Source organism: Dipteris shenzhenensis, chromosome 8 (genome assembly GCF_047967505.1).
Source record: "Dipteris shenzhenensis isolate YYH24624 ecotype China chromosome 8, Dip_SZ_1.0, whole genome shotgun sequence".
Classification (NCBI taxonomy): Eukaryota; Viridiplantae; Streptophyta; class Polypodiopsida; order Gleicheniales; family Dipteridaceae; genus Dipteris; species Dipteris shenzhenensis.
In genome coordinates, this window is record NC_141603.1 from 8,757,394 (window position 1) to 8,783,652 (window position 26,259).

The 26,259-nt window shown below is 41.1% G+C and overlaps 1 pseudogene; it reads right to left on the bottom strand.

The window, feature by feature from the left end:
* Positions 1–3,743: 3,743 nt before the first annotated feature.
* Positions 3,744–5,207, bottom strand: LOC147899064 (7-deoxyloganetin glucosyltransferase-like; annotated as a pseudogene).
* Between the last annotated feature and the right edge of the window lie 21,052 nt (positions 5,208–26,259).

Sequence of the window (26,259 nt, forward strand, 5' to 3'; positions counted from 1 at the left end):
CATCAAACTTTTTAATGCTGAAAAACTCCTTTTCAGACATGAAAGAGGATGCCATGATGCAAATGAAACAAAATCCCAAATGCTAGTGCCTGCAAGAGAGAATCATACCAAATACCAGGTGCACCCAAATATGTATGCGACAATAGAGTGAAATATCACCAAAACTCAAAGCTCAAAGCATCAAAAGATGCATCTGACTCATGTGCATATACTATGCATCCATATGAGCAAATCTGGCCCAAAAGAAAATGCCAATAAGTGCTAAATGACTCAAGCATAAACAGAGTGAAATATTACCAAAACTCAAAGCTCAAAGCATCAAAAGATGCATCTAACTCATGTGCATATACTATGCATCCATATGAGCAAATCTGGCCCAAAAGAAAATGCCAATAAGTGCTAAATGACTCAAGCATAAACACCGTCCACTGGCATATGCATCAATAATATCTCATCCAAGAGAGCATAGCACTATCAGTGCATCACCTGCAATCTGTCAAAGCTATCCCTCAGCATAAAATAGCATCCATGTGCAAAGCGTCCATAAAAAATAGCATCCCATAAGGCAATTTGGGCCTATCAGCACATCCAATAAGGACCGCAATGCATCCAAATGGCTTATAAATCATCCACTACAACCCAATGCACACCACGAATGAGCGCACACTGCTCAAACTGCAACCAGAGTGATTTGCATAAGGTATGCTCAAGAAATCATAGTCCCACGGTAATGACCGCTACTGAAAATAAAACCAGAGATGCCTCAAAACATGGGTGCCATTGCATAATCGGACTCAGCAAGAACATCCGCAAATATCTCTCTTCTACTGGAACTCCAAAATCCCAACCGATGAGTGAGAAATGGGAGTCAACACTTATCCACTGCCATGTGGCATAAATCTAAGGTTTCAAAACCTTAGAATGAAAAATGCATAACAGAGAGACGAAATCGAATACACAGGGATCTATAACTCTGAAAATCCTCCACCGAATCATGCAAGAATTGATAGGTAGGTGTTTTTGGGCGTCCGGAACGCAATGGGACAGACAGTTTTGGAAACCGTGGTCTCAATCACTGGGTCCAACACACGGACTGAAAAACGTTTTTGGAAATAGAGCTATTTGTAAACTCCACCGGAGTGCGAATGATGAGTAATATAGAAGTTTTAGGACCTTTTGAGTCCACCAGAACTGATAGATCTACAAATGGTTGCTCCAAACTTGAGTTCCAACACCCGGGCAAAAAACGCAAAAACTGACACAGTGAGTCAGAAATCCAATGAAATGATCTCAGATTCAAGAATGAAGGTGTTTCCAAGCTCTTGAAGTGAAGTGAACACCAAAAGCAAGCAATAGTTACCTCTACAAGTCAATACGGAGTCTCTGTCATCGAACGGAACAGGGAAAAGCTCAAAAAACGACTTTTTCTTTGAAAACTCTTAACAGGCTCTCAAAACCACTTCGCAAAACCAAAGTGACTTTTCCAAAGATTCCTCCAAGGTCTCTACACACTCGGATGCAAGTAAAGTCACCCACAAAGCTTTCCACAGAGCTTCTCCTTCCTTCCACAGAGCTGCTGAGCTTCAAGCATTCACGCACGCTCAGCTAGATCACCCGGGCTCTGATACCAATTGAGAGTGTTCTCAACAGAAGTAAGAACGAAAGAAGGAGAGAGAGAGACAAAGAGCCACACAAGTTTTGGTGGGTGCAGAACCACCCTAATCTTCTTTTTCATTCATTTATATATGTGTTTGAGTATTGTACATAACCGGGGTAAAGGCACAGTGACCTTTAACCCCCACATAGAGAAGGTTGTGCATTTCTAATCTGCATGAAACCAATAAAGAAGAATCAATTCAAAGTAATGAAGACAAGGTTTTTAAAGTGTTTATGCACCTTATGGGAAGATATAATCTTTCATGTGTGGTGATTGTAGTATGCAGAAGGCTCATGTGTGAGCATTTTACCTACTATTCAGGAACAAATGGAATAATAAACAAAAACACAAATGAGCCAAAGTTTTGATGAGAAAGTTGATGATAATATCTCATATTATGATGTTGATCTTATTATTATTTCGTATTTCATATTATGATATTGATGTTCAAGTTGATAAGCATATGTATGATGAGGATATTGTTAGTGAGAAAACTTTTTTGTCAATTGGGGATGAAGATGCTATTCTAGACAATCAATTGTTGATTTAGATGTTCTAAAAAGTCAAGGAAGTGTACAAGGCACCCAGGTATCTATTCCTAATATTTAGATTTAATTTACTATTATGAAAATTCAGAATTCTAATATCAAGGATCCCAATGATGCGAAAGTTTTTGGAAGAAATAATCTTGCGATAGTTTCAAGAATAGATTTTTCATATTTGATGGATGACAGATCAAAAGTATTTTTGATTATTTGATTGAGTTTGATCATGATTCATGAATTCTTTGATGCAAATGAAGATGACTTACAATCAAATTTTGGTTTACATTCAGATTTGTGTTTTGATGTAGATCCAAATCTTTGGGAAGATTCCAATGCAAAAGCACGTGATATGAGATGCCCATTAGGTATCAAAGTGGTTATTGGGCTTGCAGATGGGATCCAAACTTGGGTGGGACTCGACCAGTCTCGACTCTCCTAGAACATGGTGCTATTGGAATATGGATGCACAATGTCTTTATCTATGCAGTCAATCTAGTCCTATACTCGTCCTACATAAGCTACTTGTCATTTTTAATTGCTTTCTTGAATTGTAGGAATGAACTAAATTTTCATCATGTTTTGGTTGTGACCCATCATGATCAACGTTGGGATAAGATGATATCACATCTCCATGCAATTAGAGATGGCTCATAGGAAATCCTAGGTATGTGATCGAGAAGTTACTAGATCATCTTCCTATATTTGTTTGAATATCTACTCAAAATACTAGATCATCTTAGGTAAGTTTCTAGATTATCTTCTTAGGAAACATAGGTAAGTGATTGGGAAGTAACTAGATCATCTTCTTAGATTTGTTTGAATGTCTACTCACAATATTCTTTGGAAACTCCTTGGAGTTGCTATCTAACATTGAGGGACGTTCCCTCTTCTTTAATAAAACCATCCAAGTTTCTTTGAAAACAAAAGAATAGGAGTCTAGTAGGAGTGTGCATTGGGTAGAGAAATGGTTGGAAAGCAAGAAGTTAACAACATGAATTAGAACAAGCATGATCTAATGTTGGAGGACGAATGTCTTGGTCCATTAAAGAGATGTAGTCACCATTTGCTTGCACTCTCAAAGCAAATAATTGGAAGGTGTTGTGCTACTTTTGTCCATCACCACGCGAAGCTTTCAAGGTTTCTTAATGTGCATCCACATGGCATCCCTTGTAGGGTAGCCTAAGCCTTCATTCATCTCCTTTGGTTGGGTTCTATGGTGTGGAGTGGTTTGTTTATGCAAGTTGCTATCAAGAGTGTTTCCATTTTGGCATTTGCCTATACATGGATTTTGATTGAAGTCTCTTGGGTGACATTGTTGGGTTCCGCCCATCATAAGGGCATCAATGTCTACGAGCCTTGTCCCAATTAATCAATGCTGCTAGGTAAATTGAGAGAAGAGGCTAGCTTTTTTATTCAAATTGCTGAGACTCTTGAGAAACCCCTTTTTCTCCTCAATGTATATATCTTTCTTGCTTTCAATTGGGGGAAAAAAAGTGAACAAACTGATAATGGCTAAGTGAAAGGCTAAATGCCCAAGATCTCTAAGAGGCCATCATGGAGTTGAGGAGCTTCTCCATGCTGCAGGTTGACGATCCATTTGGCAGCACAGCCTTCGCCGCTGCCTGCTTCCACTTCAGGGCATTCTTTCTCAATTCCATAGCCTCTTCTCCTTCCATCAGCTGCCTCACCTTCTTCTCCACTTCCTGCCTGCCTATCATCGCATCGCTTCCACTCTCGAAGTCTAGCCCCACCTTCCATCCATCCACCACGCACCTCATGTTCATCATCTGATCTCCGAAATAAGGCCATCCCAGCATCGGTACCCCCGCCGTTATGGCCTCCGGAGTGCGTCACAAACCCCCCCGTCGCTTCATGGGTTAGCACCTGTAGTTGCGGTGCCCAGGACACAAAATATACTCCATCCTTTACTCTCTCCAGGTAGCCATCCAGAAGCAAGGCTGACGTCTCGGAAAGGAGGTCGGATCTGATCACCCAGAGTAGACGGTGCTGGCTTGCCTCCAGACCCAGTGCCAGCTCTTCGAACTGCTCCCGGGAAAGAGTAGCAATGCTTCCGAAAGAGACGAATACAACGGACTTTGGTGATTGCTCGTCCAGCCACGCAATGCAATCGTTTTCCTCTGCCCACAAAGATGGGGTCCAATAATCTGGATCTACTTTCCCATTGAAGTATGAATCTGGAAGCAAAGGACCTACTGTGTAGATATGCGAATAGTCCTTGCGAAGAGCTTCCAATGCCTCGTGGTCGAGTTCTTAAAACGAATTGAACACGATCCAGGTGGTTTCACCCAGTCTTGAGTAAGCGTTTAGAAAGACATTAAACACGAAATCGTCGGGGTCGTAACGTTGAAGGAACGTATTCAGTTCGTGAAGCTTTAGAGGCGGTGCTCCGGGGACCCAAGTGATGATCTCGTAAGGGTCTGAAACAGAACAACGGAATATTAGTTAGCGTCAAAGTGACACTAACCAATCGACAGAACACAGCGAAGGAGAAAGGCGTGATTGCTACCTTGTGGGGGACGGCATCCTTGCTTAATGGCCATGCCAGAAGCAAGGGTAGGCACAGAAGCAGTCCAGAAAGCCAGCCTGGGCAACCCAAACCTGGTTGCAACGTTCTGCGTGAAAGCACCGTACAGATCGGAAACAATAAATGTAGGCGGCGGGTCCTTCTTCAACAGCTTCTCAATCAACTGTCCCAATCCTTCCTCCGTGCGCTCCCACGCTTTCGAAATCTCCACGATGCTATCTTGTCCGGTGGTTCGTCCATCCTTGCTCTCGCTCTGCACTGCGACCAGGCGGATGTCGAGGCTGCGGTCTGACAGAGGTAGAGTGGTTCGAGTGAGGATTTGTTGGGTGTGTTGGGTATTGACGAAAGTGATAGTGAAACCTCGAGCTGCTGGCTTTTGGGAGAAGTGCATCATGGGAGCAATATGGCCTTGAGCAGGGAAAGGTATGACTACAACGTGCGGCTTCCGACTGGGTGCCATTGTGAAGGCGATGAAGCTTATGCAGGCTATGAACGTACACTATAATGCAGGCTATGAAGCGACATAGGAATTCGTTGTTATGCTCACTTGTAAGTACACAAAGAGAGTCTAGAGGGAAAGTTTGATTTCACGCTTCTTCTTCTTCTTCTCTTTATGGATGATGGGTCCACAAGTTCTTCATTCATGACGGTTCACAATTTCTTATGCGACCCAGCTTTGTGTGCAACCAGTTGTCCTCACCAAAGGGTGTGAGCTCTCCACCGCTTTTGCTGCGTCCAGGATTGCGCCTTTGGTTGTTCTTAGGACCAAAACCTCTCGCGGATTATCACAAAAGGCAACTTGATTCCTTACTTGCCATAACGCATAGCAAACTACTCCTCTCAAGAAAGGCTAGAGAGTTGACGAGAGGCCAATAGCCTCACCGAGTATTGGTAACTTCCACAGTGCCTTCAATCTGGAAGGCTACTCTGAATCGCTGCTTCTACTCTGTTCCATATGTAAATTAAGAATAATAATTATTTATCTTATTTAGGATTCATTGAGACGTCACATGATTTGGTGATGTATGGCTAGAGATGGCAAAACATGGTCACCCATTTTATACAAAACTTCACAACTTCCATGTCTTCTTTGAAGTCTCCATGCTCTTATCGCTCTCCCTTCCTAAGATGCACATCGAGTTGCCAACCCTCTTCCCTTGCATCCTATGTCCTCTCCTTTCCCCTCTCTCTGCTTTTATTGTTTTAACCCTTGATGTGCAATTCAATTTGGATTTTTTGTTGCCACAAGGGGTTGCCTCAACTCTTTTTTAGTGAGTCATCACATTTTAATGTTTGCTCTCTTCCCAAGCTCCATTTCTTTAAGATAGATATTGTATACATCTTGCCATGGTTTATAAGACAAGCACATGAAGGTTGTGAGATAGGAAATTTGAAATACCTAGTCAAGGTACATGAGGATGTTAAAGGGAGACGAAACAGGTACAATTTTCGAAAACAACATTTGGAAGATACATTTGTGGTGGAGGGAGAAACAATGCTAAGTAAATGCATCTTCATAAGTAGCAAGCCTTATATGTGTGCCTATGATCCTCTCTCATAACACAATCTCTCTCCATCTCTCTCAAACCTCTAGAAGCTCATCTATTGCATGACTACATTGAGTGCAAGTACATATAGTCTGTAGAAATCTTGTCCTCATCATCCTGCAGAATGATGTTAAGATGCACATTGTTATTGATGGATGAATATAGACTGTCACATATGTAATCACTAATTTCACTCACCAATGAAACACAATGTGAGCTATAAATTAATATCCTTATAACCTTGGATGTGCTACATGAAATTCCAAAGCTCTTGTCAGTGACAACATGTGCATGAATAAGAAGTTCTTCTCATGAAGCCACTTTGAGATCCCATAGATTGGGCCTTTCTCTGCAGCTATTGACCTCAATGTAAGCATATGCACACAATACAAAATCATACCAACGTAAATTTGGATTGGAAAATTAAAATAGGGTTAATGTTTGCTTGGGTGTAGCCAACCGTGGAACTATTCTCGGGGCCATTTTGGGGCCACGATGCGACATGCTTCTGGGTGAGATTTTGAATTTTGCGTGGATCCATGCTCTTGCTAAAAATTTTTCATGATGTCGCACTGACATAATAATGAGACGCAATCTATTTATTCTAAATACCGCAAAGCTCGACACACGGCAGCTCTACACTATATCGTGCATCTCTACACTACTTCTGCAGTGCAGCTGACCACCTATCATCGTGCAGTCCTTTGCTGTAGCTTTGCCACCTGTCACTGGGCAATGCATCCATGCAAATCATGAAAATTCAAGGTTAGCTTGGAGAGACCACTGCACTGGTTCTTGGCATAATAATGAGACCCAATCGATAATTCTAAACACCACTGGAGCGCAGTCTCTGGCCTGACCACCTATTATCACGTAGCCTTTTTCTGTGGCTTTGCCACCTGTTAGTGGGGCAACACACCCATGTAGATTATGAAAATTCAAGGTTGGCTTAAAGAGACCACCGCACTCATTCTTGGTGTAATAATAAGACATAATCTATCATTCTAAACATCGCCGTAGTGCAGTCTTTGGCCTGACCACCTGTAATCACCCAAAATTCAAGATTGACTTGGAGCGACCACTGTGTTGGTTCTTGGAGTTATGGCTCTGTTACCTATTTTTACGTATTCAGGTGGAGATCTATGATGACCACCACATTGGCAAACAGAAGGAGATCTATGACAACCACTACGCTGATTCTTGGAATTCTATATTTGTGTACTAAGGAAAATGTATTTCCTTATTACTTTTCAAGATGTATCTCCATGCAACCACAACGATGGGTTGTTGGAGCTATTTTAGAGCTATTTTGGTCCTAAACCAAGGAAATTGTAGTCCTACTTTATTGGTACTTTAGTCATTGTTGGAGTAAATCCTAGATGAGGACAAAAGTATTTTGAGCCACTAGGGTGACTGGAGGCCCTGTGGTGCTTGCTATCCAGATAATTTTGTGAAAATTGAGCAAAAGAGATTACTTCTACATCCAATAACATGTTATATAAAAAGTAACAACAACTTATAGTGAGCAAAAATTGAACAGAGGATCATTTTCATGTTAGTTTCGTTAAGAAGTGAAACTTTTATATTGGTATCGAAAGTTTTTATGCTATAATAAAATAAATGTTCGAAACATTCGCCAGGATTTGAAACTTTTATGCAAAAGAAATTAAAGTTTCGCTAGGATTTTTGTCTTTTGCTTCAAAATTATGAAGAAAATATATAAAATTATACCATATTCTATAAATACTGTGAAACTAAAAAAATTACCCCAATAAACTTTCGTCAAGATTTTATATTATTATATAAGTATAGCTTCAATAAAAACATCCATGCAGAGGATCTTGCATTTATAAAACCCCAACAACTGTTGAGAGCTTTAGAGGCCAAAAGATTACATCTAGCAACCATAACCACTCAAATATAAAATTTAACAACATTGCATACTGGGAGCCTCAAATTGAAAGAAAGAGATTACATAAATGTAAAAACTCAGTAATTGTTGAGAGCCTTAGAGACCAAAAGATTACATCCAACGAGCCAAAAAATTGTTGAGAGCCTTAGAGGCCAAAAGATTACATCCAGCCATTGCTAAGTGGTTATGAGCCTCATTGAGCAAGAGGAAATTTGTACAACTCAGTATATTGCCACCAGCCAAGCTTGTTGTATTAAATTTTTTTAGGGATCCCATGGAGCAGACGATGGAGAGGCCAAAGACCATGCACATTGCTAGGACTTAGACTACATCCCCCCAACAAAAGGAGAGTACTCTACTATGAAAATCCTAAGGCCTTTGTCGACATCTAGGGGGAACCCATACAGCACAGCGATATAGAGGCCCTCTGTAACCACGTCATCCAAGGTGGTGACATGCAAATATGGCAAGAATCGACCATGGGAATGAAGGGTGTCCACTAGAGCCAGCATTTCCAGTCCAAATGAGTGCAACACAATCACCTTCTATGAGAAGGCATATAACATTGGGATCACGTTGCATGGAGGGGTGGTAGTAGTTACAATAAGCATGGTGAAGATGGGTGGGTGAGCAGTGGAGTGGATGAGCAGGGGAGCATATGAGTGATGAGAGTTGGAGGAGGGAGCGTGGAGCAAAGTAGAGCAGGGGCAAGTGATCATGAAGCAGACGCCCAGTGGTGGTAACTGGCAGGTGAGTGATTGAAGGCCACTATGGTGGCTGGTAATTAACTGCCATCCCGATGGAGTCTTAGCCATGATAGATGTGGCTGATGAGAGCCACCACCACCAGGTAGTAATTACCACATAAATAAATCATGAAGCCTAATCACTCATTACCATGCACTCTAGTACTCTACTAAGCATGCAATCACGATGATTGGTAATTTACTATACTCGTAGTAATAATGCATGCAAGCCTCGTGGTGATAACTAGTAGGTGAGTAGTACCAGTCACTGCGATGGCTAGTAATTAACTGCCAGCTCGGTGGAATCTTAACTGCCACCCTAGACATGGTTGGTAATCTTAGATGCCACCACCGATGGAAGATGGCAATAATTACCACAGACATAAATCATGAAGCCTAAACACGTCTTATCACTCATTACCATGCAAGGTAGTATTGCCGCCTTGAATTAATCAAAATTGGGGCCAACCACTGCAGTGGCTCTCACCTTGACAGCTCCTTATAGTTGGGCTACAAACTTAAGCCTTCGCTATTCCATTCCCTTCACTATTTCATCTTCTATCCCTCTCGACCGTTTCTTTCTCCCTTGCACTCTTCTTGCAACTTCTATCCCCTCTCGTAATGTATCCCCCTGGACACACTGAGCTCCAAAATGTGTCTGCATGGATTGAAATCTCCTCACATGATCTTTCCTCCCCCCCTACACAGTCTGGGAGCTCCTCACACAATCTTTCCTCCCCCTCTATAGCATAGTGCGAGAGCCTCTCCTCCCTTGATCTTTAAATCCTGACATCTAGGAGCTCCTCACTCACTGTTCAAAATCCCAATTTGGATGCTCTCACCAACTTCACCAGGTTGGTACAAGAGGTGAACATGGAGCGACAAATAGTCTATCAAGGTGAGAAGATTACCATAGTTGAAAGCATGATTGAAAATGCACTAGATATTCCTAGAGGCAATTTGCAAGCCCACTTATTTGAGAGGAAGTGGAAGTGAAAGGGGAGAATGCAGAAAACATGAGCTACAAGAGATCTTCAAGGCCAAGAAGGATGGGGCAAATAGAAGCTGGGGTGGAGAAGACAATGAGGCAGCTCTCCAGGCCAGGAAGAATGCAGAGAGCAACCATAGTAGAGAAAGTTACAGAAGCCATAGTGGGGGTTATTATCTAGAAAGGTTTGAAAAGTAGTCCATCATCATGAGAGATTTCCAAACTAGAGTGGAAGTCTTTGAAATAGCCCATGTTGATGTTTTTGAGAAATTTAAGAAGCTTCAAGAGATGTTGAGGGAATCAGATGAAGCTGTTGCACGGAGTGAGAAAAGAGTGGAGGCGATGAAGGAGAACATCTACAACCTTAGGATGAGGAAGGAAGAAATCAAGAAGCAACTTCATCATGTACAGAGCAAGACTATTGTATTGATGGCCACAATAGTTAAATTGGATGCCTATCCTATTATGCAACAGGGTCCAAAATGCATGGTCTTCCATACCCCCTTCATAGATGATTGCATGATCTGATGGCTTGCGTGCTACCACCTTGTGCATGCTTTTTTCTTTGGGGTGTTTGTGCATGCAAGATTGCTATGGAGAGAATGTCATTTTCGATTGCCCAGGTCATGGAAAGATCAAATGTGCCTTCCTGCTACTATAGCTATCTAGAGTGACAAAGGAGATGCTACAGATCAATTTGCCATTTGGGCAAAAAATGCAAAAGATAAGGAGCTTGAATTGAAGAAGGCCAAGCTTGAGCCTCTGACTGAAAGGAGCCTGAAGGGAGGAGGTCAGTCCCCATCAGGAAAGGAGCAAGAAGGGGTGAGCCTGCCACAACAAGGAAACTCAAAGCAAGTAAAGAGGAAGTGACCTGAAGGGAGGTGCTGGGCCCATAAAGGAAGGAACCAAACCCCTTTAGGAAAGGAGCAAGGAGGGACAAGCTTGCAATCAGGGAGCTCAAAAAGTCTACTTGTTCAAAGCAATGTGAAATAACCCCTTGAAGGAAAGGAGTCTTTGAGATGTAATCTAAAGGAAATGAGTCTTTTGAGATGTAATCTATGTAATTTGTATGTAATCTATTGAATTATTAATTTTCTCCAAAGTTTACTTGGGCAATGTATCTGTTTTAGGATAACACTTTGCAGCAATGCGATTTGCTCTAGTATAATAGCTTCTAGTATGATAGCACTGATTGGTTGGATCTCGAAGGTTGGTCACTAGCATGGTGGTTTGTTGCATAGTAGGAATATAACTGCCATCAACACGGTGGTTTGTGTTTATATATATATATATATATGTATGTATGTATGTATATGTATATGTATATATATGTAATATTATAAAATTTCCAAAGTGATTGAAGTGATGTTTTCTCAGCTATGTGACTAGATAGTGTTCTTTGACAGGCCAAGGGCCATAACATGAGATGAAAGATGTTGCTATGATGACGGTAGGAGAATGCTTTGAGTCTGGAAAGTGTCAAGATAGGCCAAGGACATCGTAATGTCAGATTGAATATCTACATATATCTATATGTCTATATATATCCAATTTTATAGATGAAGTGATTGAATTGATGTTGTACAAAGCTCCAAAGTGATTGAAGTGATCCTTTGCCAGGACAAGGACCATAATGTCAGACAAAAGATTTTGAATATCTATGTACATCTATATGTCTATATATTGTAGAAAGATCGCTGAAATTTGCATGCTCTTTGATGTCGTTCCACTGTCCTGAAAGCCCTATGTGAATATGAAGTTCTTCAGAGATGGCACACTTGATCTCTTGGAGCTTCAGCTACTCTATTTTTTTGTTTTAACTCGTCTTTTTTTTTTGTTTTAGTTTTGACTTCAATGTCAACCACTTTTTCATTTTGAGTGAAACCAAATCAAAATGTATAAGAGTAAAAATATTACTCAAGTCTTTTTTAGGGCACTACTACACACGGGCCTTATTCTGATGGTTAAGTGCTGACGTTTAGCATGCGTGGGATGCTAATCGTCGGTATGCAAAGCGGGTTTAAAAACTATCACTATATAGAGACACTTGCTAGACTTGTATAAGATCGTTATATAGTGACATTTTACAGAGAGTTTTTCCCCATACCGACCTTTAAAGATAGTTTTACCCAATGACAAAAAAAATATCTTTTCATACATGTTTGATCCTTTGAAAGAATAAAAGTACAAGAGCATGCACATTAAGTTTGAAGCTCATATATTCATGTCCAAGTTTGAGATGAAAAAACTCAATGTAGAGCATTTACATCAACGGCTTCATCATGAGCCAAGTCTATCTCCAACTCTATACCGAGTTCATCTCCTATATCATCATCGTACTTTGGCATCGTACGTTCACCTAAGACTTGATCATCTCCTTCAATAAAGTCAGGTGATTCTTGATGATCGCCATCTTCTTCCTCAATACTGTGATCTCCATCTTCCTCCCATACGATGTCATTATGCACATCTTCCTCTTGGCTCATATTGTGATCATCTTCTTTGCTAGTTCCAATTGGTTCAATTAGATCCGGCATTGGTAGTGGCATCTCCATATCCACATCTCTATCTTCAAAAATTTGTTACTTTGTGGTGCAACTTGGATCATGTACCACCATCTTGGATCAGAATGATCCAGATGAAAAACCACCTATATTGAAGATGGGTGCCAAATGCCATCAATTATATGAAATTATGCTTAAGTACATGTACCAATTGATCTTTAAAAACAAAAGATTCAATTAATTAAATCATTAGTATGCACCTGCCCACAATGCTCGGGAAGAACAAAAGTATCACTTTCATCGGTCCAAAGTTTGGTATCTAGTCTATTGCAAAGAAACCACTACTGTCTTTTCTCACTGTTGCATGGGGACCGTCGTAAATAGTTCTAAACCATTTTACATCAAGAAAATCGTCTGAAATCAATTCCATAGATTTTTTGTATGGTCCCACAATAATCCAATTGCGAGGAGAGAAGATTGGTATTCGAAGCACTTGCTCAGCTATCTTGTGTGAAGTTAGCCATGACTCCACAATCATACGTGACTCTCTTTGAATCGATGTGTTCCACGAAAAAATGTCATTGGTATATCTAGGAGCTCTGGAAATATTAAAGACCTGCACTCCTCTCCATAAGATCTATAACTCCTCTATCAAAGATGCCATGTACACGGCCTCAGACTCGGACATCACGTGTACATTGCCCCTAAAAATAGAATCCATCATGTCCACCATACCCTCGTCATCATCTGGCGCATCCGGGAGACTATAGTCCTTCTCAAAGTGTGAAGGTATATGCACACCCTCACCATCCTCCTCATCTTGTCTCAAGGTTTCATGTAAATATAAGATCTTGTCCATGGTTTCGTGTCGTGTACGCATACAATATTAATCACGAACTCAAATGGCGTTGACTTTTTGTTGATCCATCACCATGTGCACCACCAACGGTGGGTACTGATTTGGGCTCCTCCCCATACATCCTCAAGTGGCGCATGACAATATGGCATTAATGTTGTACTTCTCGCTTGCAACCTCACTATAAGCCACTTTGTACTCTCGAGCATTGGCGCATCATCTGACAAGCTTCGACTCATCCCTTCCATCTGCACACCTTTAAAATCACAACACAAAATGCAAGGAAATCCATTAAGATCCCAAAAATAGCCACCCATGAGCTCCTTCCCTCTCTTCTTAGATCAAGTGCCCTGAACTGTTGCTATATAGCGATGCTTTGCCCTATTTCATCGCCATATAGCGATGCTTTTAGGGTATAAGTATATAGCGATACTTTTAGGATATAAGTGTCGCTATATAGTGACACTTAGGGTGTAAGTGTCACTATATTGCGACACTTTTAGGATATAAGTATTGCTATATAGTGACACTTTTAGGGTTTAAGTGTCACTATATAGCGATGCTGGGGGCTAAAACCTGAGACGTCATCTTTCACAACTCTATTACGAGAAAAGCAAAAATCTCTCCTCCTACCTTATATTTGGTGACCTCGCTTTCCTCCTCTATTCCCCATAATCCTCACCCCTACCAAGCTCCTCTCCCTACACTTGTGCTCCCTCTCCACCCTTCTCTCTCTCTGTTTGTGTGAAAGAAGTTTTTCAAGAAGGTGTCTCTCTTTAAGCAATGTACATTAATTTTTTGTGAGATTTCATTTTGTGAGTGTTGACGCATGTTTCTCCTTGCATTGCTAAGACTATGTGCTAATTTTCATGCTTGATTTTCAGAGATTAAGGACAAAAAACAAGATTTAGTGAAAGAAAGAAGACTCACCTCTTCTCTTTTTGGTATTTCTCTTCCTCCTCTTTCCCTTCCTTTCATGCTTTCTCCTTGTTTGTAGGCTTATGCTTGTCCCCTCAATCCAATCCCTTTGGAAAGTTGCTTCTCTAACTCCTCCTTCCTTTAGCTAGTTATTTGAAAAATGGTATGTTTCCTCTCTTTTGTAGGGCCAGTCCATGAAACGCCGAGCGGGACTTTTCCAGGTAAGAAAGTGCTTCCTCTTTTTTCCTTTTTTTATTTTTGTTATTTGCATTGGCCTGCAGCTAGCACTTTAAGTGCTAGCTACAGTGATGGATGTAGGAACCCTTTCTTTCCCTCTCTTCTTTTATTTCCTCTTCTTTCCCTCTTTTCCTCCCGCTTTCCCCCATCTTTCCCTCCCTCTCTTATTTCCACTTCCTCCTCTCTTTTTTTCTTTTCCACTCTCTTTTTTCATTCTCTTTTTGCCTCTTCCTTCTCTTCTTTTCCCCTCTCTTTCTTCATTCTCTTTCATCCTCTTTTCTCTTATTTTCATAAGTATATGCATTTGCCTATGCTTATGCTCATATGCTCATATGCTTTTCTCCTCTCTTTTTTCCTTCTCTTTTCCCCTCTTCACTCCAGTTCCTTCTCTTCTTTTCCCCTCTCTTATTTCCTCTCTTTCATCATCTTTTCTCCTCTTTTCATAAGCATATGCATTTGCCTACGCTTATGCTGATATGATTATTCTTATGCATGAGCATATGCTCATATGCTCATGCATAAGCATAAGCATATGCTTTCTCTCTTTTTATCCTTTTTCCTCTCTTTTCTTCTTTTCCCCTCTCTTTTTTCATTCTCTTTTCCCCTCTTTCTCTTCTTTTCCCCTCTCTTATTTCCTCTGTTTCATCCTCTTTTCTCTTCTTTTCATAAGCATATTCATTTGTCTATGTATCTCTCTCATAAGCTTATGCTTATGCATGAGCATATGCTCATATGCTCATGCATAAGCATAAGAATATGCTTTCTCTCTTTTTCTCTTTTTTCCCCTCTTTTCTTCTTTTCTCCTCTCTTTTCTTATTTTCCCCTCTTCTTTTTCCTTCTCTTATGCTTATGCTCTTTTTCCCTCTCCTTTTCCTCTCGCTTTCATTATCTTTTCCCATCTTCCTCTTCCTTCTCTTCTTTGCCCCTCTCTTATTTCCTCTCTTTAATCCTCTTTTCTCTTTTTTTCATAAGCATATACATTTGCCTATGCTTATGCTTATGCATGAGCATATGCTCATATGCTCATATGCTTTTCCCCTCCCTTTTTTCCTTCTCTTTTCCCCTCTTCCTTTCTCTTCTTTCTCTTCTTTTCCCCTCTCTTATTTCCTCTCTTTCATCCTCTTTTCTCTTCTTTTCATAAGCATATGCATTTGCATATGCTTATGCTCATATGCTTATGCGTATGCATGAGCATATGCTCATATGCTCATATGCTTTTCTCCTCTCTTTTTTCCTTCTCTTTTCCCCTCTTCCTTTCTCTTCTTTCTCTTCTTTTCCCCTCTCTTATTTCCTCTCTTTCATCCTCTTTTCTCTTCTTTTCATAAGCATATGCATTTGCCTATGCGTATGCTCATATGCTTATGCTTATGCATGAGCATATGCTCATATGCTCATGCATAAGCATAAGCATATGCTTTCTCTCTTTTTCTCTTTTCCCCCGTCTTTTCTTCTTTTCTCCTCTCTTTTCTTATTTTCCCCTCTTCTTTTTCCTTCTCTTATGCTTATGCTCTTTTCCCCTCTCTTTTTTCATTCTCTTTTCCCCTCTTCCTTCCTCTTCCTTCTCTTCTTTTCCCCTCTCTTATTTTCTCTCTTTAATCCTCTTTTCTCTTCTTTTCATAAGCATATGCATTTGCCTATGCTTATGCTTATGCATGAGCATATGCTCATATGCTTTTCCCCTCTCTTTTTTCCTTCTCTTTTCCCCTCTTCATTCCTCTTCCTTCTCTTCTTTTCCCCTCTCTTATTTCCTCTCTTTCATAAGTGTATACATTTGCCTATGCTTATGCTTAGCTGGCAATGGGTCGCCTTCCCACAGAAAGGAAAAGGGGATTTCTGAAGCAAAAGAGAGCTGATATACCACAGAAGGTCCTCTGGGAAGAAGAGGCGCAAAAACGCGTCAAAACTCCATAGCTTGCCCCTTCAAAGTCGACTGGTTTTTCACTAATTTCTCCTTGAATATGCAGCCATTGCTGCTCAGATTTCAACAGCAGCTTGCCCTCAATGTCCTCCAAAACGGGCTGAAAGGAATTTGCAGATGGACAAGTACACAGATGGAATTGCATGGATTTTTTTTCAATCAATGTAAGTGTTGGCATTTCATGTACAGTCACAATTTCCTAGAAAGCTTGCAGCTGGAACTTTGCCCATACTAGAGGAGGTTGCAGCTCAGAGGGTTTGGGCAATGGTCGTTTGTAGGCAGAGAACCAGGCTCTCAAAGATTTTCGAAAGGAGGAAAATGGGGAAGAAGAAGATGAAGAAGAAGATGATGATGTGGCAGAAATGGGCTCAAGGGGGATCAAAGGGCTCTGATACCATGTTGGTAAAGTGAAAGGAAAGCAAAGAGTGGACACAAACTCAGAATACTTGCATTATGGAATGACGAAGAGTGAGGTCCTTAAGTAGGCACCTCATACATGCTCACTGACATCACTGATGACTTCAGAGCTCCACAATCATCTCCTCAATCTGCTACTAGATTCTCTCAATAATCTTATGTGGCTTTCCACCACCTAACTATGCTTGTGGGCACCTAATTGTGCCTCTAGCACTAACACATAGAAACCAAGGTGTGCCTGAGGCATACACCTTGAGATATCCCATCAAGGTTTACAAAAAGGGGATAGACCAAACACATATCACATGGCCTACATCATATGGTGACCAAAGGTGATTTACAAAAGACATGACATTCTTTTTGTAATACTATTCCATTCAGAGAACCTCAAAAGTTGACCAAGTGATGATAAACAAAAATTCAAAGACAAGTTGCTCAAAAGGCAAAGTCCTTGTCTTCTACCACAAAGTTGGATGCTTCTTTTGTTGATGGAGTTCTCTCTTCAACCAAATTTTTCATTGTCCTATTCTTCTCATTGCAAAACTTTTCAGAGTGATTATTCTTTCCACAATATGAGCAAGGGTTGATTCTATAACAATCCTTCTCAAGGTGAATGTTTTTCCCATAGTGTTTACAAGCCTTGTACTTGCTCTTTGAAAACTTCACTGCAAGTGCCTCTATATGCATTTTGCCCATTCTTGAAATGTTCTTTCTTTCTTCTTCTTGTAAGGCACTAATGATGCCTTCTAACGAGGGTTGAAAAAGATTCTTCAAAGTAGTAACCACATAGGCACCTCATACATGCTCACTGACATCACTGATGACTTAAAGCTCCACAATCATCTCCTCAATCTGCTCCTAGATTCTCTCAATAATCCTATGTGGCTTTCCACCACCTAACTGTGCTTGTGGGCACCTAACTGTGCCTCTAGCACTCACACATAGAAACCAAGGTGTGCCTGAGGCATACACCTTGAGATATCCCATCAAGGTTTACAAAAAGGGGATAGACCAAACACATATCACGTGGCCTACATCATATGGTGACCAGAGGTGATTTACAAAAGACATGACATTCTTTTTGTAATACTATTCCATTCAGAGAACCTCAAAATTTGACCAAGTGATGATAAGCAAAAATTCAAAGACAAGTTGCTCAAAAGGCAAAGTCCTTGTCTTCTACCACAAAGTTGGATGCTTCTTTTGCTGATGGAGTTCTCTCTTCAACCAAATTTTTCATTGTCCTATTCTTCTCATTGCAAAACTTTTTAGAGTGATTATTCTTTCCACAATATGAGCAAGGGTTGATTCTATAACAATCCTTCTCAAGGTGAATGTTTTTCCCATAGTGTTTACAAGCCTTGTACTTGCTCTTTGAAAACTTCACTGCAAGTGCCTCTATATGCATTTTGCCCATTCTTGAAATGTTCTTTCTTTCCTCTTCTTGTAAGGCACTAATGATGCCTTCTAACGAGGGTTGAGGAAGATTCTTCAAAGTAGTAACCACATATTCAAAATCCTAAGGCATGCTCTTTAAAAGCATTGCGAAAGCATCATCCTCAGTGACAGGGGAATTAATTGAAGCTAGTTGTGTCATAATATTTCTCATAGTGTTGACATGGGCAGCAACATTATCTCCCTCCATTTTAAATTCAAAGAACTTAATTTTCAGATTTAATTTGGAAGTATGAGATCTAGCACCAAACAATATGTCTAACTTGGGCCATGCTTCAAAAGGGGATTCCAAATCTGAAATGTGGTGTACGTAGTCATCATCCAAACCTAATGCAATGATGGCATAGGCTTTCTCAATTCTCTTTGCATCTGCAGGTGTAGAAGTAGAGTAAGTGGCTTTTCCTTTACCTTTTGTTGTAGTTGATTCACCTTCCTAAGAGGTTTGAGTTCCTTTCTTGACTAAGTCCCATAGATTTTCCTTCATAAACATAAACTTTATCTTCATCTGCCAAGTATGGAATCCTTCGCCATTGAACTTGTCCATTTTATAAGTAGCCATGAGAGGGTCTCACCTTTGTCAGGCAGTGTCTACTCTCTTACAAAATGACTAATCTTGTGGAACAAAGTTATCTCCCTTACCATACAATGTAGATTGCTAGTCTAGATAAATTCAAAGAATCCTAATTGTTTAGCATATTCATACCCTATTGGCTTCTCCCAAAGTTTCTTGGCTGGGTCTTCTTCACTTTGAATTTTGTCCTTCTTGTAGTCTTCTTCAAGTGATTAACATTAGAAGAACCTTTAGCGCTTGGCATTTTGACAAGAGATCAATCCCAACTGAATTTCAAACTGAAAAAGCATCCTCTGGTTTGTACTTCAATTCTCAAGAATCACTCTAGCATTACTTCAATTCTCAAGAATCACTCTAGCATTTACTCTAGCATCAAATGTCCAAAACTATAAAAAATGCATTTCAGTAGACTAGCTCAACTTGGAGGGCACAATTCACACAACTAAAGAAGAGTCTAAGAGGGCTTTCTATGCAAAACTAAAGCTTGAATATCAAAGTAATTTCACCACAAAGCATTGCTAAAATAGTGCACCTTTTTGTCTGGGAGAGTTGCACCTTCTTTGACTGTCTTTTCTCTGATTTCTCCTTGCTCCAACAAGCATTGGCCTTCAAAACTCATCAGAAGTAGGCTCCAGGCATGGACCAACTTGTGCTAGGAGGGCTCAGGCAATGGTTGAGTAGAGGATTAGGATTGTGCATTTTTTTATCAGAGATTTCTTGAATTAGTGCAGGTGGAACATTCCAAATCTAGGGAAATTCTCTGGGCCAGAGGAGCATTGCATAGTGTAGAAACTCTAGCTGGAAGGGCTTGGCAAAAGTCACAAGGCATAGGGAGAATAGAGGTAAGCCATTTCTAAGAAGGAAGTAGGAAGAAAGCTCAAAAAGAGGTGTTGGAGAAGATGATGAGGTGGCACTACCAAAATGAGTTCTACAAAGCCTATCAGCTCTGATACCAAATGTAAAAGAGTGTGGGATAGAAGAGATGCATCATGGCACAAAGAGTGGGAGCACAAGTGAGGCAAAATCCATGTATTAGAATGAAGGAGTGTCCTCCATTTTATAGAAAGAGAGGATGATGTAGGCACCTCCCCTAAATCAATGGCAATCAACCCCTACATCAGTGGGATTGGCCTAAATCAAAGGAACCTCCCATGTGGGGGCCTTTGGCTTACATCATCACTTAGGTCACACACTAGACACATCATAGCACTAGATGTGCCTCTACAACACACACACACACACACACACTTGTGACTCCCCTAGATGCACACATGCACAATAGAGCAAGCCCTTGACCATACTTATCCCAACATCCCTTTGCCCTCTTCCATCCTACATTCCAACCCCAATTGAATGTCCTCAGCCTCCTCCTCCTCCACCCACTCTCTTCTCATGCAATTATCCTTTGTTTTTCCCATGGATCCCCAGAATGGATTCTTCAAATTTGAGACAAAGCTCGACCTCCCAAATCCACAACCCGCCGACCCCTCCAAATCCTAAAGTACACCCTCGGGGACAATCCAAATGCCCTCTGACATTCCAATAGAGGACTTGCAAATAGAGGAAGATATCTTGATGCAACAAGCCGCTCACCATCAATAGTAGCTATAAGTACTCCCTCCAAGACATCTAGAAAGAGTACTCCAGCTCCAATGCAAGGGAAGTACAAGATTGTGCATCACCAGATGTGCGCACTCACTGCTTGGAGAAGCCTAGCTACAACAACTCAACAGATCCGCCATCCTCTCATAATATGCCTATGATGGGCATGGTTACACCCTCCACTACCACAACGCGGCTGTGTATCAAGCCCTCAAGGAGCTAGAGGTTCAAGCCTCCCTAGCACTGATATGTCTTAGATTTGTGGTGGCGGACCACCTCCCTTGTCACCTAGACATGAAGCTGCTCGGGGAATTCCTCCAGGCCTACAACTCAAAAACCAATGTTGGCATCCTACGAGACACAACAGGCACCCCCCACTTCTACCACCTTAATGTGGATGTGGTGTGTGCCTTGAGCCTCCCCATCATTAGAGAGAAGTACTCTTAGGAGAAAAAGTTGCATGAATGCCTCGTCTAGATCTGCAACTACGATCGGAATAAGAGAAAGGGCCACATCCACTTCTCCAAGATCACCAAGTTGGAGTTGGAGAAATTGGCACGTGCAATCCAATGGCTAACCTAGGTCAAGGATACGGACCAAGTGCTACCAATACATCGTTCCCAACATCTTCACACAATTGGCAGGGCCATAGGTCACCAACTAGGCGGACTACTGCACCCAGATGCGGAAGGACCTCAAGATGCACGGTGAAGTTCTCGGCAACCTCATGCTAAATATGCCAGTGCTCTACTATATGATGCAGTAGCAAAACTGCTAATTGGATATGGGCTGGCCGACAAAGCAACCACAAGACCCATGCTAGCCAAAGAGGACGAGATAGGGGTTGTACCTAATCGACCAAGGATAGAGCCGATTGCGACCCCTGCTAGCCATCCTACCATAGCCACCCGCCGTTGAGAGCTAGTTGCATGCACAATATGAAGACCATGAGGTGTAGGAATTCCTATGCAGGTAGCACAAAATTGAGCACTCTGATCCATGCTCTAAGGGAAAGGCTACCACCTAGGACCCCATCGACGTCAATGACTTTCTTGGGAATGATACTATTCACATTGGCCTCCACCTCGGAGCCCAAGGCACTTAGGCCACCCCCTCTACTCCCAAAGTCTCGGCCTTATCTTCAACCCACCCCAAGGAGACCACCTCATTTATCACTGGCTCCTCCTCATCCCCATGGTCTGGGCTCATAGAAGCCCTCCAATTTTGTAGCACTGCCCAGTATCAGACCACAGGTGGTAACAACACCATGTCAGTCAAGCAGCTCGATCAAATGGAGCTCCAACTGCTAGATGTGATGGCCCATCTCTCACAAGTGGCGTGAATGATTTTGCAAAGGAGGCAAGAGAATGCCTCCCAGCTATCCTCCACTCCCCTCCAAGCACAAATCAGCATGCGCGATAGCCACACGCTAATGGTCTCCGCACAAGCCACAAGGCAAACTACCCTAGACAGAGCAAAGGAGTATCAAACCAAGGCCGAAGAGCTAGAAGTCTCGATCACCCAGCTCAAGGATGAGCTTTCTATCGGTGAATCCCTGGTCCAAACCCTCATGGACCAGTTGGACAAGGCAGAATTCATCAGCCTTCATACTACGGAAGAACACAGGGTGCAAGCCAAAGAGTAGCAAACCAGACTTAAGGAGGGATCCGATAGGCAGATCCAAACCCAACTCATTTTTTAAGTTTCACAATATTGGTAGAATGTAGTACTTTTTTATATTTTTTATTTTGAAATTTGAAGGAATAAATGTAAATCCAGATGAAACTTTAATTTTGTTTCCATAAAAGTGTCAAATTGTGGCAAATATTTCAAACATTTATTTTTATTATAGCATACAAACTTTCGATGCCAATATAAAAGTTTAGCTTCTTAACAAAACTAACTTAAAAAAATCATCCATGCTCAGGGTTGAGGTGGCATTTGCTATTGAGATATCGAGCTCCACTCGTGATATGCCAGGGTGACCATTGTGCATTTATGTCACCGACTTGTTAGCTGCATATGTGGTTGGTACACCGCCCATGAATAATAGTTGGATGACAACTATCTTTATGTACTCTAGTTAGTGGCTCAGTTAGTATGCCACCTAGATTAGCTAAGTTTGGTTTGAGACCCACATATAGGGTTCACCTATTCCTTTTGTACTTAGAGAGAGTTCTTTTGGCTTTCACAAGTAAGAAGAGGAAAACCGTTTTCAGCCTCCACCTTTGTGTGTATTCCCCCTTTGTGTATGTGAGAAAGCTGCAATGAGACTCCTTACTTCTCTCCCACTCTCTTCACATGGTATCAGAGCTTGGTTCATGGTAAGGAGCTCAAGAAATCAAACCAAGTTTGCAATGTCTTGGTAAGAGGATCAGTGTTGCTTTCCTTTTTCGAGTTTGGGAGCAAATCTCTGCAAGTAGCACAGCCAGAAAGTGCAAGAGTGCACTGTCTCAGATTCAGATGCTCTTCGTGGTGTGGCGAGAGGGTAGTATATGCTGCAGGGACTTTTTTTTTTTGGTTCGAGGCCATTTTAGGGCCCGTTTTGGTGGTGATAGTTTTTCGCAGGCACTCAGAAAAGTGCCCTATTTTTGTTGTGCGACCATTGTTCCGTAGGTTGGTAAAAAGTTGCCGTAGAAATTGCATCGTATGCCTATGCACAGAGATACTGGGAGTGATAAAATCATTTTTATTTCCTGTTGGTGCAAAATCGTCACTAGGAACTGACTGTGTGGTCAAATACCACTTTCATCAGTTTTGTAGATTTGCCCTTGTGAGGTAGAAGTTGTGTTTTTTGCAGGGGAAGAAGAAGGGCAGGATGTTTATGTTGGATGAGGACATGCATGAATTGAGTGCGGCAATGTTTGCACATGGGACCTGTGTAGTTGCAGATATTGATATCTGGCATAAATGCATTGGTCATGTTAATGTACAGTGACTTAAATTAATGCAGGCCCAAAATATTGTAGCAAGATTGCCTAAGTTCAAGGTTGCAAAAATGCATAAGGTATGTGAAGCCTATCAATTTGGAAAACAGGCAAGAAAACCATTTCCTAGACATGTTCAAGAGAGTAAGAGGCCATTGGAATTAATCCACTCTGATGTGTGGACTACTAAAGCTGCATCTATTGGAGGCTATCATTATTTTGTCACTTTTATTGATGACTACAGCAAAAAATTTTAGGTGTATTTTATGAAAAAGAAACGTGAAGTATTTGGGCATTTCAAAGCTTTTAAAGCTATGGTTGAGAAAGAAACAAGCCTGCAAATAAAATGCCTAAGGTCAAATGGAGGAGGAGAGTACCTCTCAAATGAGTTTGCAAGGTTTCTAAAGGACCATGGCATAAAGTAGCAATATTCATGCAGTCTGTTGACTCTGTGCCAACATGAACTTAGGTAGAAAGAGAATGTGATACAACTTTGTGTTACAACTTTGTGATACAACTTTGTGATATAGCTTTGTGTTACAACTTTGTGTTACTGTAGAATCCCGTAGGATAGAATAGATGCATCTTGAAAGAGGTGTGAGAGCATAATGAAACAAAATGGTAGTTCTCTATTATGGATTATGAGAGAGAGGACTCTCTCTTATAGAAAGGGGGAGAAGGTAATACCTTCCATACATAAGTGGCAATCAGCCCCTACATCAGTGGGAATCAGTCCCTACATCAGTGGGACTGGCCTAAATCAAAGGAACCTCCCATGTGGGGGCCTTTGGCTTACATCTTCACTTAGGTCACACACTAGACACATCATAGCACTTGATGTGCCTTTACAACACACACAAACACACATATGACTCCCCTAGATGCACACATGCACCATAGAGCAAGAGCTTGATCATACTTATCCCAACATACCCCCCTCCAAGGGGTTGTCTCTTATAGTGTCAAGGATACATCTAGTCTCATAGTTTCTCATGCCATCTCATGGTGGTCAAGGATAAATCTATGGCTAGGATCTCATGCCAGCAAGGGTTAACAAGGGTGTGAGGTTCACAAAAATGGGATAGTCAAAACACATATCACATGGTCTACATCATATTGTGACCAGAGGTGATTTACAATAGACATAACATATGATATTCTTTTTGGAGTACTACTCCAGGCAGAGAACCTCAAAATTTGACCAAGTGATGATAAACAAAAAATTCAAAAGGCAAAGTGCTTAAAAAGCATAGTCTTTATTTTCTTCATTTGCTGATGGAGTTCTTCCTTCAGGCATATTTGCTTTGTTGTTGAAGTAGTCCTTCTTCATAAGAAATGCTTGATTCTCTTTGTTGTTCTTCATGGAATAGCACATTCCCTTTTCCAATTGTAGGTAAAGGAACAAGATATATTTGAAGCATTTTCCTTGTGCACCAAATACTATGAGTTGATGATCCCAAGCTTCATGTGAAGTTTCAAAGCCATCAATGTGGTGAATGTATGAGTCTCTAAATCCCAATGCAATGATAGCAAGAGCCTTCTTGTCTTTGATCAACCAATTAGCTTTTTCTTTTGTAGACTTCTTTCCATTCACAACATTCCATATCTTCTTTTTCATAAGCATAAACTCAGCTTTTGTTTGCCAAGTATGGAAACTAGTTCCATCCAACTTCTCTACTTGCTTGGGCTTAGTCATCTTTACAATTCAAGTACTCATCAAGAGAGAATCACATAGTCACTATTCTAAATGCAAAGTATAAGGACACTTATGAGCTCCATGACTGAGTTCTATTACTCAAGTACAATCAAAGCAATGAAAGTCTGTAGTAAATAATGAAAGCCCCAAACTTATAGTGATTGCTCAACACCTTTTGACCAAAATATGCAGAATTCTATCAACAGAGATCAGAGTAGATTGGAGGGTGCAATTCTCATAGCTCATAGCTCTATTCAAGGGGATCTTTATGCAAAAGGAACACTAGTATACCAGACCAGGGCTACCAGCAAGAAGAGGCACAATGTTGCGCCAGGTCGCCATGTAGATGCTTGAGAAAATCGACTGGTTTTTTGTCTATTGGACCTCCATTTCTTGACCAAACAAGCTCAGATTTCAATAGCAGCTTGCCTATAGTGTCATGCAGCTCGGGCTTAGAGGGATTTGCAGATAGGTAAGCACAAAGGCGGCATTGCGTGATTTATCGACGAGCAGTCTTTGTCTTAGCATTGCGTGTACAGAGGAGAACTTTCTAATTGCTTGTAGCTAGAAGGTCGCCCGTACACTAGGAGTTTGTAGCTCAAAGGGTTTCACCAATGGTTGCATATAATGGGAGAATTGAGCTCTAACAGATTTGGGGAAGAAGGAGGAAAATGGAGAAGATGAAGAAGCTTTGAGAAAACTAGTAGTTTATGCTAGAGAAAGCATCTAATGCTAGGCTAGGCTAGATCTAGAACCTAAAGCTCTGATACCAAATGTTGAATCCCGTAGGATAGAATAGATGCATCTTGAAAGAGGTGTGAGAGCACAATGAAATAAAATGGTAGTTCTCTATTATGGATTGTGAGAGAGAGGACTCTCTCTTATAGAAAGGGGGAGAAGGTAATACCTTCCCTAGATAAGTGGCAATCAGCCCCTACATCAATGGGAATCAGTCCTTGCATTAGTGGGACTGGCATAAATCAAAGGGGAACCTCCCATGTGGGGGCCTTTGGCTTACATCATCACTTAGGTCACACACTAGGCATGTCATAGCACTTGATGTGCCTTTACAACACACACAAACACACATGTGACTCCCCTAGATGCACACATGCACCATAAAGCAAGCCCTTGATCATACTTATCCCAATAGTTACAACTTCTACATACGACTTCTACATGTAGAAAGAGAATGTGTTACAACTTTGTGTTACACCTA